The 15,600-nt window shown below is 44.8% G+C and overlaps 1 long non-coding RNA gene across 2 annotated transcripts in view; it reads right to left on the minus strand.

Moving 5' to 3' along the window:
* Positions 1-2,641: 2,641 nt before the first annotated feature.
* Positions 2,642-15,600, minus strand: part of LOC122163325 — a 54,475-nt gene continuing 41,516 nt past the window's right edge. Inside the window, exons 3-5 of one of the 2 annotated variants that reach the window (XR_006169883.1) lie at positions 14,379-14,527; positions 13,143-13,272; positions 2,642-2,853 (exon numbers count right to left, since the gene is read on the minus strand). This is a non-coding gene — a long non-coding RNA (uncharacterized LOC122163325). Of the gene's footprint in view, positions 2,854-12,249; positions 12,337-13,142; positions 13,273-14,378; positions 14,528-15,600 lie in introns of those variants that run through there. The other variant, XR_006169884.1, reaches the window with a different exon arrangement.

A 15,600-nucleotide genomic window follows, 5' to 3' on the forward strand; every position in this document is an offset into this window, starting at 1 on the left:
AAATTTCATTTTACTTCAGAGGATCCTGCAGACCTCGCTTTGTAATGGAGAGATGATTGAACTGCAAGATGTCGCTTTGCTATAGGGAGCATCAAATAGTTTGGGGATTGAAAAACAGTACCGAGAATCAAAGAATATTTTGTATTCCAGACCTCAGTAACTCAGGAAAAAAAAAAAATTAAAACAAAAAACAGTGACCAAAGCTCCAAGAACCTGATCAGAGGTAATGCAATAATGGGTGTACTCATATGTGCTTACTGCTTCTGAAGGGTTCTGCCCTTCTGCTTCCTTTACCAAAACAATCAGAAAGATGTAAATGGTTATTAGTAGATTGAAACTGATATTTGAAATAAATACCGAGATGAGGGGCCATCACTGAAATGATCCTGTCAGAAGAACCACTGATAAACACAGAAATGAGCCGGGGACAAGTGCAGCACAGGGACGGGAGGAACTCGCTGCAAAGAACATTTTCAAGCTACAGTGACTTAAAAGCATCTTCAGGAACGTTAGGAACTGAAGAAAAGTCCACATACTCTATTTTTTCCACGGGCACGCACACGCTGGAGCAGAGCAGTGTATCTCAGCATAAAGCCCTGCACACAAAAAGGATACGGCAGCCAAATTCCGCCGTCTACCACAGTGTTAATAACAGTTATTATTACTGAGCTCCCTTCACTATCCTGGGTGGCTCTCAGAAAACAATGGCACAGTCTCTGCCTTGAAATGGTAATGTTCCACAGAGACATGATACAACAGGAGCGAAATGGAAGAGGTGGGTGGGGAGGGAGCAGGAGGACAACGGTGGCAGCAGTGGGATCACTCGTTCCATCCCGTGACTATCTTGATGCTCCCACTGAGGGATTTAATTAATGACCTCGACGAGGGCACAGAGCAGGAGGGCGCGGCAGTGCTTCGGAGCAATAACCAGGAAGGCAGACAGACGGGTGAAAGGAAAGCCAGCAGTTCCCAAAGGCTGGAACTGAGGAAACGCGGATGGATTTTGCTTTATGACACAGCCTGTGGTTGAGACACTGCAGTGCCTCACTTGCACACAGGTTCTGGGTGTCTGGCAAAGTGAGAGCACGCAGGCATCATTGGTGCCTCTCTTGCTGGCGTGGCTCCTTTACATTGTGAAACCTGCAGTTAAAGACAGCAAGCTTTGGGCCTCACCTACCTGCCTGCTGCCTCCAGCGTCACTTAGCTCAAAACACCACGTAAGAATGGAGCGCACACAAATGAAAACACAGTGCTCCTTAATATAGATCATCTTTCTGTTCCACATACTGTGTGGTAACTTCTATCTACAAGCTCATGTGACAGCTGAGGAAGACAGCAAGCTTTATACAGAGGAAGGTAAATGAAGTCTTGCTTTCCTTGAAACGATAATTTGATTTGAAAAGGAAAATCTGTGAAGTTTTCATGGGCAAACACAAATTCTAAAACAAAAACTGTCTATGAAACCTCTTATTTCATAGCGCTGAAGTGAAGAAGAAAAGGCACTTCTTTATATGAGGAGTTTTTCCTGCCTTGTCATTTTCATGACCATCACCTGCTGCCCTCCGGCGAAGAAAAGCTCACGTCTCACCCTCCAGAGCAGCATTCCCCATGTGAGCAGGGAACAGCTTGTGCTCCTCCAGAGTGACACTGCCCTCACTGCCCTCCTGCAACCACAGCTCACCTGGCAGAGCCCATCAGGGCCGGGTTGAGCCCAACAAACAAGCACTGCGCCCAGCAGCCCCGCGTGCCCCCACCCTGACCTCACACACCACGTTTCACTGAATAAGCAAAGTGATGTCAGGAACCAGGAAGCTTTTTTTCTGGCTCGGCTTGTTTGTTGGCCTTGTGTACTCCCCAGGTGCAGAGGTGAGCATGAGGTAATCATACCTAGTGAATCTGAGGCTTAGGCTATAGGAAACCAACAGAATTTATGTAATTTTGGCATGCAGCAGCTTTCTTCTCTTTAAATTCAGCAGCGAGCAGCAGGCTAGGCTGCAGAACAGAGCGTGCTCTATGCTACACCCAGATCTTCCTCACTGCACCGGAGCCTCAATCAGGGGAAGGGGCTCTGAGCCCCCACATTGCTCAGGTACTCCCATCTCCCTGGAGATTCCTGGAAAAAGGGATGGAACTGGAACTTGGTTTATTTGCTGCCAGATTCTCCGCTCTGACTTAGGGGTGCATTTCCCAAAGGATGCTTTGAAGAGAATCAAAAAAGGATGGTTAGAGATAAGAATTATTATGTAAGCGATTAGCATAGGCTCAACGGAGAACAGGAGAGAGGGAATGACCAATCTCTTCTTTATTCCATGGCTTCTAATTTGCCTGAGTGATTGAAGGCTTCTGAGGCAGGAGCTGAATTAACAAGAGATCCCCAAGCTAGGCACAGCTCATCTGCAAGTGACAACGTTCCTGAGACAGAAGACTCCCAAAGCTGGTAATAATACCCTGCACGGCTCCCACCTAGCTAGGAAGTTAGCTCTGAGCAGATGGTTCAGCTGGATGCTTGCAGAACTTTCCAAACCCATTTTTTTCTATGAGTCTGCAAGCACTGAGCCTTTCAGAGGTGCTGCTAAGGCCACGGCTGCTCCTTGAAGCTGCTTTAATTTACACTTTAATTTACTGCAGTGGAAGTGCTCTTGACTCCTGCTGAACTGCTTCCCCGTTTGACTTATGCTCACGTGCAGAGGACAGAATTTCTTCAAGGCTGGCCCCAAATCACAGACCTGCCAGAGAAGAAGACGACCTTGGACCTGAGTTCTGTGTGAAATTCATCACCCAGAAACATTTCTCCATGATCATTTCTTCACAGAGTCATGCAGACAGAAGCAGAAGAGCCCAGTCTTTCTGAGGCTGAAAAAATAAGGGAGAAAAGCAGCATTATTTATGCTGGCACTTTACACACTGACAATGGAGGTGCACTGGCACAGATTTTTTGTCCCGAATTTTGTATTTTTCCTACAGAACTTATCCATACTATTGCTTCCTAACCAATAGAAACAGGAATCTGCAGTCCCATCTGGAATTAAAATGCCATAATAACAACCACAGCAAAAGCTGGCATCTTCTCTGTGCACAGGGTTGCAGAATTGGAGGAGGGGCTTTGTGGGATTGCTTGAGGTTTTGACTGCAACAAGTTTTTGTAGATACAAGTCCTCTACCAAGGTCAAAGCTTTAATCCCAGCCTGACTCCTATCTCCCCTCCTTAGCACTCAGCAGAGCCCTTTCAATGAATCAAAGACCTCAACTTAAAGGAATAGAACACATTGTTCTCAAGGAAATACATTTCAAAGCTTATTACAGTTATTCATCCTTGTACTCCCAGACAATGAGTCTTAAAAGTCTTTCTAAGTCATCGAGCCACCAGTCCTGTGACTGGATTTCAGAAATGGATTAGGCTCCTCATTCTGTGGCTGCTGTCTCCCGTTCTACGGCACATGTGCCATGTAAGAAGCTGTGAGCTTCTGTATGTACGTATTTGTTTGCAGGTATTGTATTGCCAAGGATTTGAAAGAGAAAAAAAAAGACAACAAAACAACAGCAAATCCAAACACGAAACACCAAAAGAAACCTGCTTCCTGTAGAAAACCACAGCCATTTAGGAAACATTTGGCTACTTCCAGGGGACTATTAACATCTACCCCAGATGAGATAGGTTTTTACGCAGTCATTTTGTACCTACTCATGCGGCCTATCAAAAGTGTGAAGGCTTATTGATTATGCATGAGAATATTTAACATTAATTTAGCTTTTGCCTCTCTTAGCACCTTCTAAACTTCTCCCTAGCCCATTCAGCCATGGTCAACATCTCTGGAATTCACTGTGGCAGTCCTCAGTACAGTTCACAAAGAATGACCAGCGCTGTGTCACACCCCTAGTCTCTCCCTAGCTGTATGTAGAACATCTGGCTTGTGGAGGAATGGTCTTGTGCGAAATGAACCTTCTCAAGAATCACTGGGAAGCTTGGGGAAATGTGTGTACAGACTTTAAATCAAGGTACTGATTTGTATATCCACAATTTGCTGAATGTTCGGAATATTTGCCATAGATCTAGAAACCTCTGAAAACCAAGAATGTAAGTACAATGCAAAAGCAAGAGATCTGCAGGTGCCTTTAGTTCTTCTTGGACACAGTCTGCAGGGCTGGGCAGAACTCGGCCTGCTCAGACCCAGGACAGCCATTTGCATTTGTTCTGCTCACTTGATCACGAATTAGAGAATACCCAGAGTTGGAAGGGACCCATAAGCATCATCGAATAAAACTGTTCAAATACCATGGCATTAAGATTTCCCTGCAGCACCCTTCATTAGGTCACTGACGAGACAGTCATTTTGCCACACTCCTGTTCAAAGCACGAGAAGAGCTGTAACAGCTATCCTGGTGTAGAGGCCAGCCAACAGCTCCACAGTATTGAAGGACACAGTGCAGTCTGGAAGGCAAAGCTCCACATGCAGGGACCTCATGCAAGGTGCTGCGGGCAGGCTGATGTTCCATTGCAGGAAAGCAAGTTGCAGGCAGCCCAGGCATGGCGGGCCCCCTTACCAGAAGGGAAGCCATTCTGGTGAGCATCCCCAGCCTGGGGAGCAGTTCTAGATCTGCTGCTGCTGAAGCCTGGGCTTCAGGCTGCTGTGGTACCAGAATCTGCAAAGCAGTTGAAGAGGTCTAAGTGCATAAGTCCCACTAACTTCAATGGAGAGAAAGGGTTAAACTCCCCCAAGAGTTTAAAAATCTCAGCATAGACGTAGGACTGGCTTCACCACCACTGCGTGGAACTTGGCAACCGCACGAGAGGACACATCAACACTAAACAACGGTTTGGAACAGGAAGAGAAGATGAATATCTAATCCGACTGAAGCTCCAGAGGAAATATCACGCAGGCTGGCTGGACCTGGCCCAGCAGCCTCACACTGATGGCCGCAGCCTGACGGAAATTCTCCTCGCAGGTCTCTCCCTGCCGCCCGTCGGTGCTGTGCATCAGTCGCTGGAAGCATCGCTGCACTTTGGGGAGCCAAGGCCTCGATCTTGCAACTAAAAAGATAGGTTGTATATCCTTTAAAAGCAAAAATCATCCATTAATAGGCCTGGTCGGGGTGCCTGGGAGGAGGCGGCAGCTCAGGCTAATTCTTTTGTTTCTCTTGCTCGGTTTGTCAGAGATAAAGGTCTTCATAACATAAACACTTCCTACTTTGAATACGAGGAGTGGGAGCACTGCGTTGTTTCTTCTAAAGAAAATAAAAGCTAAAGCCTTTCTACCCCAAAGTCCCAAAAGACTCCAGATTTCCCACTTATCTAAGAAAAATGATTTGCACGGACGCTGTTTCCCAACACACGAGCTATAAATCGCCTCCAACTCCTGTGCAAGGACATCCCGAGAACTTCAACACCCGCGAGCTGGGAAGGCAGCCAAAGCCTTACGGAGTGGTGATCGCAGTTCCCACACCAAAGCTGTTACATGTGAAGTCTGTGGTGTCTCAGCGTTCCTCCTGAAGGCTGTTCTCATGCAGATAGAGCAGAAAGTGAGGAAACCTGTCTCTCCCAGCCTATGCCCGTGGAAAATAATGCTAATGCACTGAAGCAGGGAAGCTCCCACAAAGTCACTGGTGCAGGGAGCTGATTCCTTTGCAGAGAGAAGTTGGCTTTTGAAGTTCCCAAGATCCATTTGTTCACTTGATTCCCTCCTAGGTCTTCATGAGCAAATTGTGACTGCCCTATGCTGCCTTTTACTCCTATAAGCTTTGAGCTGCAGAACACCTTCAGCCTGGCCTTGCTCCAAGTTTGTGATTTTTCTCTTTTTTTTTTCTTTCATTTTAGCCTGGCTAGTTCTTAGCTGAATGTGTTTTCTGATCCAGGTCATTGCCATGAAGAAGAATAACACTGGAGCAAGAAGCATGCAGGACTGGATTTTCCCTTTGCTGAGGGCAGACACTAACTCCAGGATGAAGAGATTGTATCACAACTTCGTCACGTGCTTTTGCAAATTCCTTGCCAACACACCACCACAATCTGCATCTACTCCACTGCTAGTGAAGCTCTCCTAGTGACACTGCACCTGAGAAACACATCCTGGAATTGCAGGAGGAAATTCTTCACTCAGAGATGAAGTTGCTGGCATTGCTGCCCAGAGCTGTGGGTGCCCCTTCCCTGTGGTGCCCGAGGCTGTGCGTGGGCCCTGGGCAGCCTGCGCTGGATGGCAGCTGCCTCTGTCAGGGGTAGGGCTGGATGAAGTGGCCTGTTTCAAACCAGGGTCCTGTACAGCGTTCCAAACAGAATAAGTTGGCTCACACCATGTTTGATTTAGTCCCAAAATGACCTATCCCAGCAGGGCTTCATAAAGCTTAGGGGGGCACATCCTGTTCTGATCCTGCTGTCAAGGTCCATAAAAAGATCTGCACTTAATAAACCTTTCTTTCACCAAGGACTCAAACCCTGGGACTTCCCTTAGCTTCTCTAAGTGCATATATCATTTTGACCCAAAGGACATTTGTTACGCAGCTTGAATGTCTTCAGCTGCAACGGAGCACAGGCTTTTCACTACCCTGACAAAGCCAAAGCCATTTTTTGCATAACCCACTTTCTTTTCAAGTCACAAATCCCACTTGGAAGCACTGTGAGTTGCACACTAATTAACAGCCAGACAAGGATTTCAATAAAAAACACACCTGAAGTTCTGCAAATCTGACGCATCTAAGATGAAATGCATGAAGTCCAGTTTTGGAAGGACCCTTAATCCTCAGATCCAGTTTTATTTCCAAGATCTGCCACAGGCTTTGGAAATCATTTGTCACAACTGAAGAATTGAGGATATTGCAGTCTAATTCACTTTTAAAGCATTTTCATTGCTATTATTTCATGAAGTTATGCGTAGGATTTACCTTCTTCCCAGGACTTTATCAGCAGTTACTCAAGTAATGACAAATCTGATTTGTTACAGGAAAACACTGTGTGTATCTTAACCTCAAAAGTATGCCTTAGGATTGAAGAACACCCACTACCAAGCTTCCAGATCCCTCTATAAAAATGGAGTACATTGCACATGACTTATTCAGATACAGCTTATCCAGCCTGAAATGGGCTCGGCAGGATTTGCAATGAAGTCCTGACTGCTCTGAAATGAGAGAGACTTCTGTCAGGGACTTCAGGGGAGATGGATTTCATGTCTGGAATTTACCTTTTCTTTAATACACATGCACAGCACCTACAACATGCTCACACACATACTACCAACCAAGCTGGCAACAGCAATGTTTGTAAAGGTTTTGTTGTCTTTAACAGGGATTTGATTATACATTTTCCACCACTTACCCAGTGGCTTTTATGTTTTTCCCCCAACTCTAGTAGATTCAGCAGAATCAAATCAGTACTACTGGTTGGAATACACTGTTACTACTGCCCTTACTCTGAATGATCTGGGAGTTCACTCATCACAGAGGACAAGCAGAGGCTCACCTGGGGACCCAGAGGATGGCACAGCCAGCAGAAACGCTTCAGCACAGAATCTGAATCTCACCACATAGGACAGCCCTGAACCTAAGCAGGGATTTCAGGCGTTAACCCAGTATAAGTGAAAACATGTGGCAATGTACAGCCCACAGTTCTTCTTCCTTGAACTAGGGGATGTTTGATGGACGTAACTTTCGCCATAGCTATTCAACGTTTCTTCACTCTCGGTCAGATGGTGGGAGAATTGTTTTGTTGGGTGCCCCTCGAGTCAGATTGCCAAGAATAACGGCGGCCTCTCCTCCAAAAATGGCAGCTGGAGCCCTGTGCAAACAGCACGGCGGGCTCCCCTTGAAGTGACAGCAGGTCCCACCGACATCAAAGGCGACACGAGGTTTTTAGTGAGGGCTGTTTGTTGATTTTTTCTCCAGTGAAGTGATATTACATGGCATTTCCAATCCTCAATCCTATTAAGTGACAGAACTACCTAATAGCACTCATTAAATAACATAACTTGGTGTCAGACATTCACTGACAGGCTCATGCAATTGAAGTGGTAGATTTATGCCCTAAAACAATGTGGGTTTGGTATTATTGTTTTGGTTTTTTTTTTAATAAATGTCATTTATTTTAACAGGTGAAAGCATAGGGCCCCAGACAGTTCACAGAAAGGTTATCACCAATGAGTAGAAAAGTAGGTGCCCAAATTTACCTTTAGAGAGCACTGAAAGCAAGTTCATCACCATGCTTCTGGCCCCTGCACTCAGAGGAGCTCAGCGCTTTGGTGACACCAGCCCACACTACAGCCTGTGTCAAATGTTTAAGTTACCCATTGCTTTGGGATACACAGCAAACAGATAATAATAATGTTAAGGTCTCAAATACCACCATCTTCCACTGCTCTCAGTCAGCTATTAACTGCACACCTGAAACCTTTAACCCAGTGTATTTATCTTGTGAACTGAATGACAAAGTTTGTTAGTTCACAGAAATAAGTTTATTAATGATTTCTTGCTGGAATTACTGACAGTATTCCTGAGCAACTGCTCTACAAAAGGAAAAGTAATTCACAACATGGGCTAAAGGTCTATAGCCTGTATGCAGAAATCCTCCCAGGGTCTGCCACTGCACACCGAAAATCCACATTTCTCATTATTTCTCTGCTTGCTCTTTCTCATCACCTATGCATCTCGCCAGGTTAATGCCCCACCATCTCTGGAAAGACTGAAGGCCATGACCAACACTGACCAAATTCCCATCTTGCTGACGCCATGAGCGATTTTTCATTTTTACCCTCAGGAGGATGGCCAAGCAGGCAGACAATTCTTTAGAAAAGTCCTGTCTTGTACTCTTGAAGTCTGAAAAGAAGCAGTACTGTCTCCAGCAAATGCAGAGGCAGCACAGCTCATGCAGTCCTAAACCACACTGCTTTCAGAACTTCCCAGCCCTCTGCTGGGAATCGCTGTGATTTATCATCCATACTGTAAGAACAAGATGCATGAAACAACCCCACTTAAAAACCCAAGGAGATGGGGTAACTTTCAGCAGGGATAGCAGTGATGTACCCCACAGTCTCACAAGTGATGGCAGCAGAACACCTGAACTGCAGCCGGGTGTGCCCCAGCCCTGGTCCCATCCTTCACTCCAGCACTGAGGGCCCCAGCGCTTGTCTGACCCTGCAGTGAACTGATTCAGCTCACTAAATTGGTTGAACACTAACAAGGGAGAAGGAGCTAATCAGCTCCCAGGGTAATATGAGCACCAGCGGTGAAGAGAGGGAGGGGACAAGCTGCAGACTGAGGGAGCAGCAAATTGCAGCGTTCCTCTGGATGGAAATGAACGGTCACAGAACTCTTAATCCATCTTCACCTCTGAGATTGCAGAACTCACCCTGCACAGCTGCCTGCCTCCTTGTGCCAGGTGAAGCCACACACTCTGTTGTCACGATAGCGAGATGGCATATGGGTACATTCACATCAGGTTAAAATCATAAATGAAATCAAGATGGAGAACACAACCTGCAAAAAGACTGTCCATGTATATCCTTGCACTGGAACGCCAGGAGATGTGAACAGTCCCAGCCATAACCCATTTGGAGGTGTGGTGCTTAGCAGCCCAAAGCTCTGCCCCACAGCCCTCTCCAGCCCCACTCCCCATCGCACAGCCTGCCCCCTCTGTTCTGCTGGTGCCAGCACCCACCAGCCCGTTGCTCAGCACAGTCCAGCTCCTCACTGCAAGAAAACCCACGCTCCATTTCCCCCCCACACCCTGGCTTTGTGCAGGTGCAGTGCCTTGGACCTGCTCACCAGAACAGCACAAGGGAAGTGGAGGGCTGTGCAACCAGACACAGGGAGGAAAGGGAACCCTCCAGTTTCACGGTGCCACAGAATAACTGAGGTGTAAAGGGACCTCTGGAGGTCACCCAGTCCAGTGAGAGTGAATCACTGCCTTGGCTCAGCCATAGCATTGAGGCAAGCAGGGAAAGCAGCCAGCAGCCTTCTGGCTCTGTCATCAGAAACTCAATTCTCACAGTTTTCCAATGACAGTTTTAATTTTTTTTAATGGAATACGAATGTTGTTGCAAAAATTATTCCTTTTTGTACCCTTAAGGAATAAAATGAAACGCTCTTCCTGGAAAACACAATTAGCAGCTAAATCCCTGACTATAACCCTCTAAGTAAAGGCAGAATACTCCAAGGAACAGCAAAACAATGCAGCGAATATTTTTGCAGCAGGAAGAGTTTGGAGATGTTTGTTTACCATACAGTTTGTTCCTACTTCACAGATCCTAAAGAACCCATACAAAGAACTCTGATTATTAATAGAGTCAGACAACTCAAAATGGTATTTCTAACCTGTTTATAAATGGTCTGAAGGAAATTACAAATACATAAAAAACAAAACCAAGTTTACAGTAAAAGGGCAGGGAGCTAAATTTGTTCTTCCAGTAAGCAATATGTTATATGAAACTGAGCTGAGTACATCTGCCATCATCTTACCTGGAAAAAATCAAAGTGGGGAGAGGAGGAAAGATTTGTAGTTTGCCAGTGTTCTGGAAGAGCAAAACAAAAAGGAAAAGCTCCTATAGTGTACAAACCTACATATGGATAAGTAGTTTAAGCAACACATGCAATGATTTTCACAGCATGCCTTGAAAAGATTCGTTAATGTCTTTGGAAATGTGGGAAAGTAATTTATAACACCAAATAAAAAAGTAACAGAGGGCCCAATCCTGTCACCACTGACTCAATCTGGGCAGAGCTGTGCTTTCGGGACCTTCCGGCAGACTTAAAACATTTTTCAACAGCCCAGTTCAGATATTAGCAAGCCCCAGCCTGGCTGGCTCCCACCACATCCCTACTCGCTATTTTATTTCCCTTTCCTCTCCCTCCCTCTGCTTTATTAAAATTTAAAACAAAAATATTTTTTATGTTCTGAGCATTTGTATATTTGGAAACAGTGCCTGCCTTTTCTCCATCTGACAGCTCTGAGCACTGCTGGCCCTTAGCAGCCTGCAAATCAAGAGAGGCACAGCAGCCCACCTCGGCGGCATCGCCCACGCCACCACAGCCCTGGGAACTTCTGGTTCTCTGTATAACACTGCCATGAAATCCCCCATCTCCCACAGAATCAGGGGGAATTCCCAGAGAGCAAAAGGAATTCATTTTTCAGAGCCCTTTGCGATCGGAAAGAAATATTTTCCCCTTGCCACAGTAAGAAAAATGATGAAGATGGGCCGTGGATGGAGAGGCTGTGGTAGGAGACCAACAGCATGCTCAGAACATGGCACATTTTACAATGTGATCCTGCACTAAGGAAAGCCACCTTCCTTCTCATTCCTACCAGCAGTGCGGGCCAGAGTGGCTGCTGGAAACACCAAGTCTCTGCATGTGGCACATAAGTTTCCATCAGTACCCTGCAGAGCTGTTGCACTTTCAGAACACGCTGCTGATTGGACTGAAGTTCTAATGCATGTTATTTAAAAAGAAAGGAAAAAGAAAAACAAGCAAATGAAGCACTCAGTCATTTATAAATGACTCTGCGTCATGTGCTCTCCCACAAAGTCAGCAATGTGGGGCATGTCTGTTGATATCCTCTCTGGATTCCATGTGGAAGGACAGAGCCAGTGATCACAGTGTCTGCCCCAGCCCTGACTTCCATTCCTCTCTCCAGATACAGGAGATACACGACCTGAAGTCCTCAGTGAAGAAATCCAGGACCTCTTGTGAAGCTTCCATTGAGACAACCAAGCAGTACACACCACCCAGCTGAACAATATCAGTCAGAGCATCTCCCAGGCTTTGAAACTATATGGCCAGCAAGCATGCAGCCTCCATAGCAGACCTACATGGGCAACAAGTTTCTAGCTATCATATGAGACCTCTAGCTTCAGAAGAGGTCCCCCTGCTTTTAACTTTCCTCCTCCACGGTGTGCTTTGGTTCTGATCTAAATGCAGTGTTGACTTCCAACTTCACCTCTATTGCAAGTGCTTCTATCAGAGCCTGGGAGTTCTTCTCCACATTTTTGGGCAGTTCATCAAAGCAGCGCAGCCAGCTACATCTGCACATATTACCCACAAAGAGTAAAACTTTCTCTGTTCAGTTGCTGGAACAATATAGTACAAAAGCTCCACCAGGACTTCAGTAGGAAAGTTTATTTCTTGTGCTTTTTATTACCTTGCTGCTATTTCCTAGCCATAAGTTGGAAATGTTAAATTATAAAAAACCCAATATTAACCAACCAATTGAATTGCCAGTTCTAATTTCGGACAGAAATATAGACAAAGAAATAATCAAAGACTTACCAAAAAAGCAGATGGCTGCAGAGCACTTCTGGCAGTCATGCTACTCGCACATGGGACCACTTGAGTTTAACAAATCGGACAACAGAGAGAGTGCTGAAATGGAAATTGGGGCTCTACTCCATTCAAATTCTTCAAAATGTTTGTTTTGGATTTGTACCTCTACTGCAATTTACAACTCTAGATTAGATATAGCAAGAGTAATATTCTTGACTAGAAGAAAAACAGAGTGTTAAGCCATTTGCCAAATCACACAGATCGCCTCCCTGTATACAAGTAACATTGATGGATAAATGTTTTCCTAAATAAAACCAAGCGATGAAGGTGTTTTTACTAACACAGCAATACAGTCTACCAGCAGTTGGAGGACAAGACATTTTCCTGATTCAAACTGAAAGACATCTTCAAACAAGTCCCTTATCCGCTCACAAACATGTGCAAGTTCCATCAGCATGAAAAGGAAAACCACAGAAACTTGAGATTTCGCGGGAATCTCCACACAGCACAGACAAGATACTGACACCTCCCACTGGAAGCAAGTTTACATCCCAAATCTGCTTGCTCTAAAGGTATCCCCTTCAATGCTAACGAACGAAAGTCCTTTCTAACATTTGCCACTTTTGAGGCATGGTCAATCAGGCAGGGCAAATTACTGAAACACTGTAATACTGATGCAAGGACGCACGGGTAGCAGATGACGCATGAAAAAGGGGCAAAAAGACTAATTCCACCAGTCCTGCTGTAAGAAATCAGTTGCCATAAGTGTTTAACAGAAAAACATGAAGGCTTGTGTCACAAAGATGCCAGTTGCAGCTTAATGTCAATGCACGTCCAACTATGACATCACCTACCACAACCAAAAATTAAGACGAAAGTTCTGCTGGTCTCAAGGACTCACTCACCAGGGAGCCGGTGGTTTTATATGCACGCCTTCCTGAAGAATCCAAAAATAACATTTTTCCATAGAGCAGAAATTCTTGTAGTGTTCACGCTTTTCGTTTCGGTCATGTTGCAATCCAAAGTGCCAGCCCTCTGTAATGAGGTAATCCAACAATGTAATTTGTAGTATTTTATCCTGTCAAAATTGATCTTAGTATTTCTATAGCAACTAGATCAAAACAAAAGATGAGGCAGACAGAATAACTCTCCCCCTGCCACCACCCAGAATTTTATATAAATATGTGTGTATATATAGAAAGCATTACATATATGAAGTTAACATTCATGATTCATCATTAAACAGCACTAGAAAAACAGCACTGGAGAAACAGCAGCACAGTAGGATGACATTTGCTAGCATTTTTTTTTTCAAATGTGCAAACCGGCATGAATATAGAATGAAGAAGTAATTGTTAACTACCAAACACCCATCAATAGAGCATGTCTTTCCTGCTAGACCCAGTTAGGGAAAGGTATTATCCATTCCCAGGTGGGATGGATGGAAAGGAGTACTGGTTTTTACTGCTGCCATGAGGTAAAGAACATAATATCTTTTCCTCAGAGAAAATGACGTTGTAACAATTACCATCACAAATTGATGTTTAAGAGCATTTGATTGCCATTTAACGATCTGAGCTTAGTTTTGGAATATTCTTGCAGGTGTCTGCCAGCTTATTTTGATGCCTTCGTAGGAGCTGAGCTGAGTCCAGACTCTGTCATTTCAAAACACCTCAAAAAACCTTGCATTTGGAGCTCAATCCTGTTCCCAATCGACTAACATGATTAATAGCCCCTTCCTTTTGAAATGAAGATTGGCCTTTTATAATGGTGAGCTAAAAAGTTTGGTCCTCCTACAGAACAACTTCTCCTTACCATCTGAGTAGCTTCTGAACACTGGTTAGGAGATTCTGTTGCATGCTGAGCACAGATTGCCAAACACACACAAACTCCACATGTAGGCATGCAAATCCCATATAGTTCCTGACTTTGGCTCTAAAGTGAGGCTGAACTTCTCCTAGCACGTGAGAGATACCTGCCTATAGAGACCTGCACAGTGTCCAAGAACAATTTTCTGTATCCCGCATGGTGTCACTTACAGCCCTGGTATAAGAACACACAACAGTTTCAGACAGATTCCTAAAATGGCTGGGAGGGAAATTCTGAGAAATTGTCAGCTGGAAAGAGGGTGATAAACTCACTGTCACTGGGCTCTATCTCTGCAGGTCCAACCAATTTTTTGCTGCAGGCTGCCACCTGTGGAGGGCATCACGTTCCAAGGCACACCACAACAGCTATGGCAAGTGCCTGCAGCCGGAAGGCAATTTGTCTTCTTGGCCAACTGCCACTCCTTAAGAAAAAGTGAGAAGGTTAAGTCAGACAAATACTGGCCATAAAATAAATAAATAAATAAAACAAAAACCTGCTGGTAAAAGCAAGACACCTCTTCGATACGAAGCTCTCTTTCTAGAAAACAGAATTTTGCCAGAATTTAGAGAAGGGGATATGATAGACAAGAAATTGTCCATGAATATACGAAAAAAAATATGTGTGTGCATAATTTGAAGGAGAGGAATGTTTCCACAGATTATTCTCACTCCTCAAATTAAACACACTCAAGCTTTTCACCTCCTAAAGCCCTGACCTTGTGAAGCGCTCTTCCACTTGATGGCAATTCTCTTGAGTAATGACAGAAAAGAATTCAATTGTGGCAGAAGCTGTGCTATGTATTCCTGTTTCATTCACAGAGGTTTCTGTAATAATGTCTGTCCATACATGGCCTTGTAGTAGCGGCATTTCAAAGCTTATCTTACAGCTGACAGAGACCCTGGCGTGCCTTCAGATGAACATACTTATAGAAATGTATTCAGCAAACTGTTCTTTTTTTAACCTCAGAAATAACTGCCATGCTGGTACAGCAGGAGTTGCAAAATGCTCATTTAAGCAGTAGTGTTTAAGAAGCATAAAAATGAATGAAACTGTGGATTTCTTCCTAATTATCACCAGCTCCTGCCTGCCAGAGATGTACCTTTTCTACACCAAACCCCTCATTACCCCTTCCTCCAATAAATGCAATCAACATTGAACCAAAAAGTTCCCGTCTGCATCCAGTTTACAGGCTCCACCATCCTGCCCTTTGAAATGGAATCTTGTATGAGGCGCGTTAGGAAAACTGAAGGAAATTGGAGAGAAAGAAAAAGAGATTTAAAAATAAAAGCAGTATTTATGTCTCCCAAATGGGAAGTTCAGAGCAGCGAGGGCAGGAAGCGGACGGGTATTTAAGCTGATTACCCAAGCAAAGCCCTCTGCCTTTTCAGCAGTGCCACGGTCCCTCGGTAAAACCATTTAAATTAATTAGAGTTCCACGGAGGGGACGAGGGGATGGAAAAGATGTCAGGTTTTATCGGGAGTGTTAGTGATGGC

The sequence above is a fragment of the Centrocercus urophasianus genome, unplaced genomic scaffold (assembly GCF_019232065.1).
Source record: "Centrocercus urophasianus isolate 14NV4802_14NV808 unplaced genomic scaffold, USGS_Curo_1.0 seq_23, whole genome shotgun sequence".
NCBI classification, from domain to species: domain Eukaryota; kingdom Metazoa; phylum Chordata; class Aves; order Galliformes; family Phasianidae; genus Centrocercus; species Centrocercus urophasianus.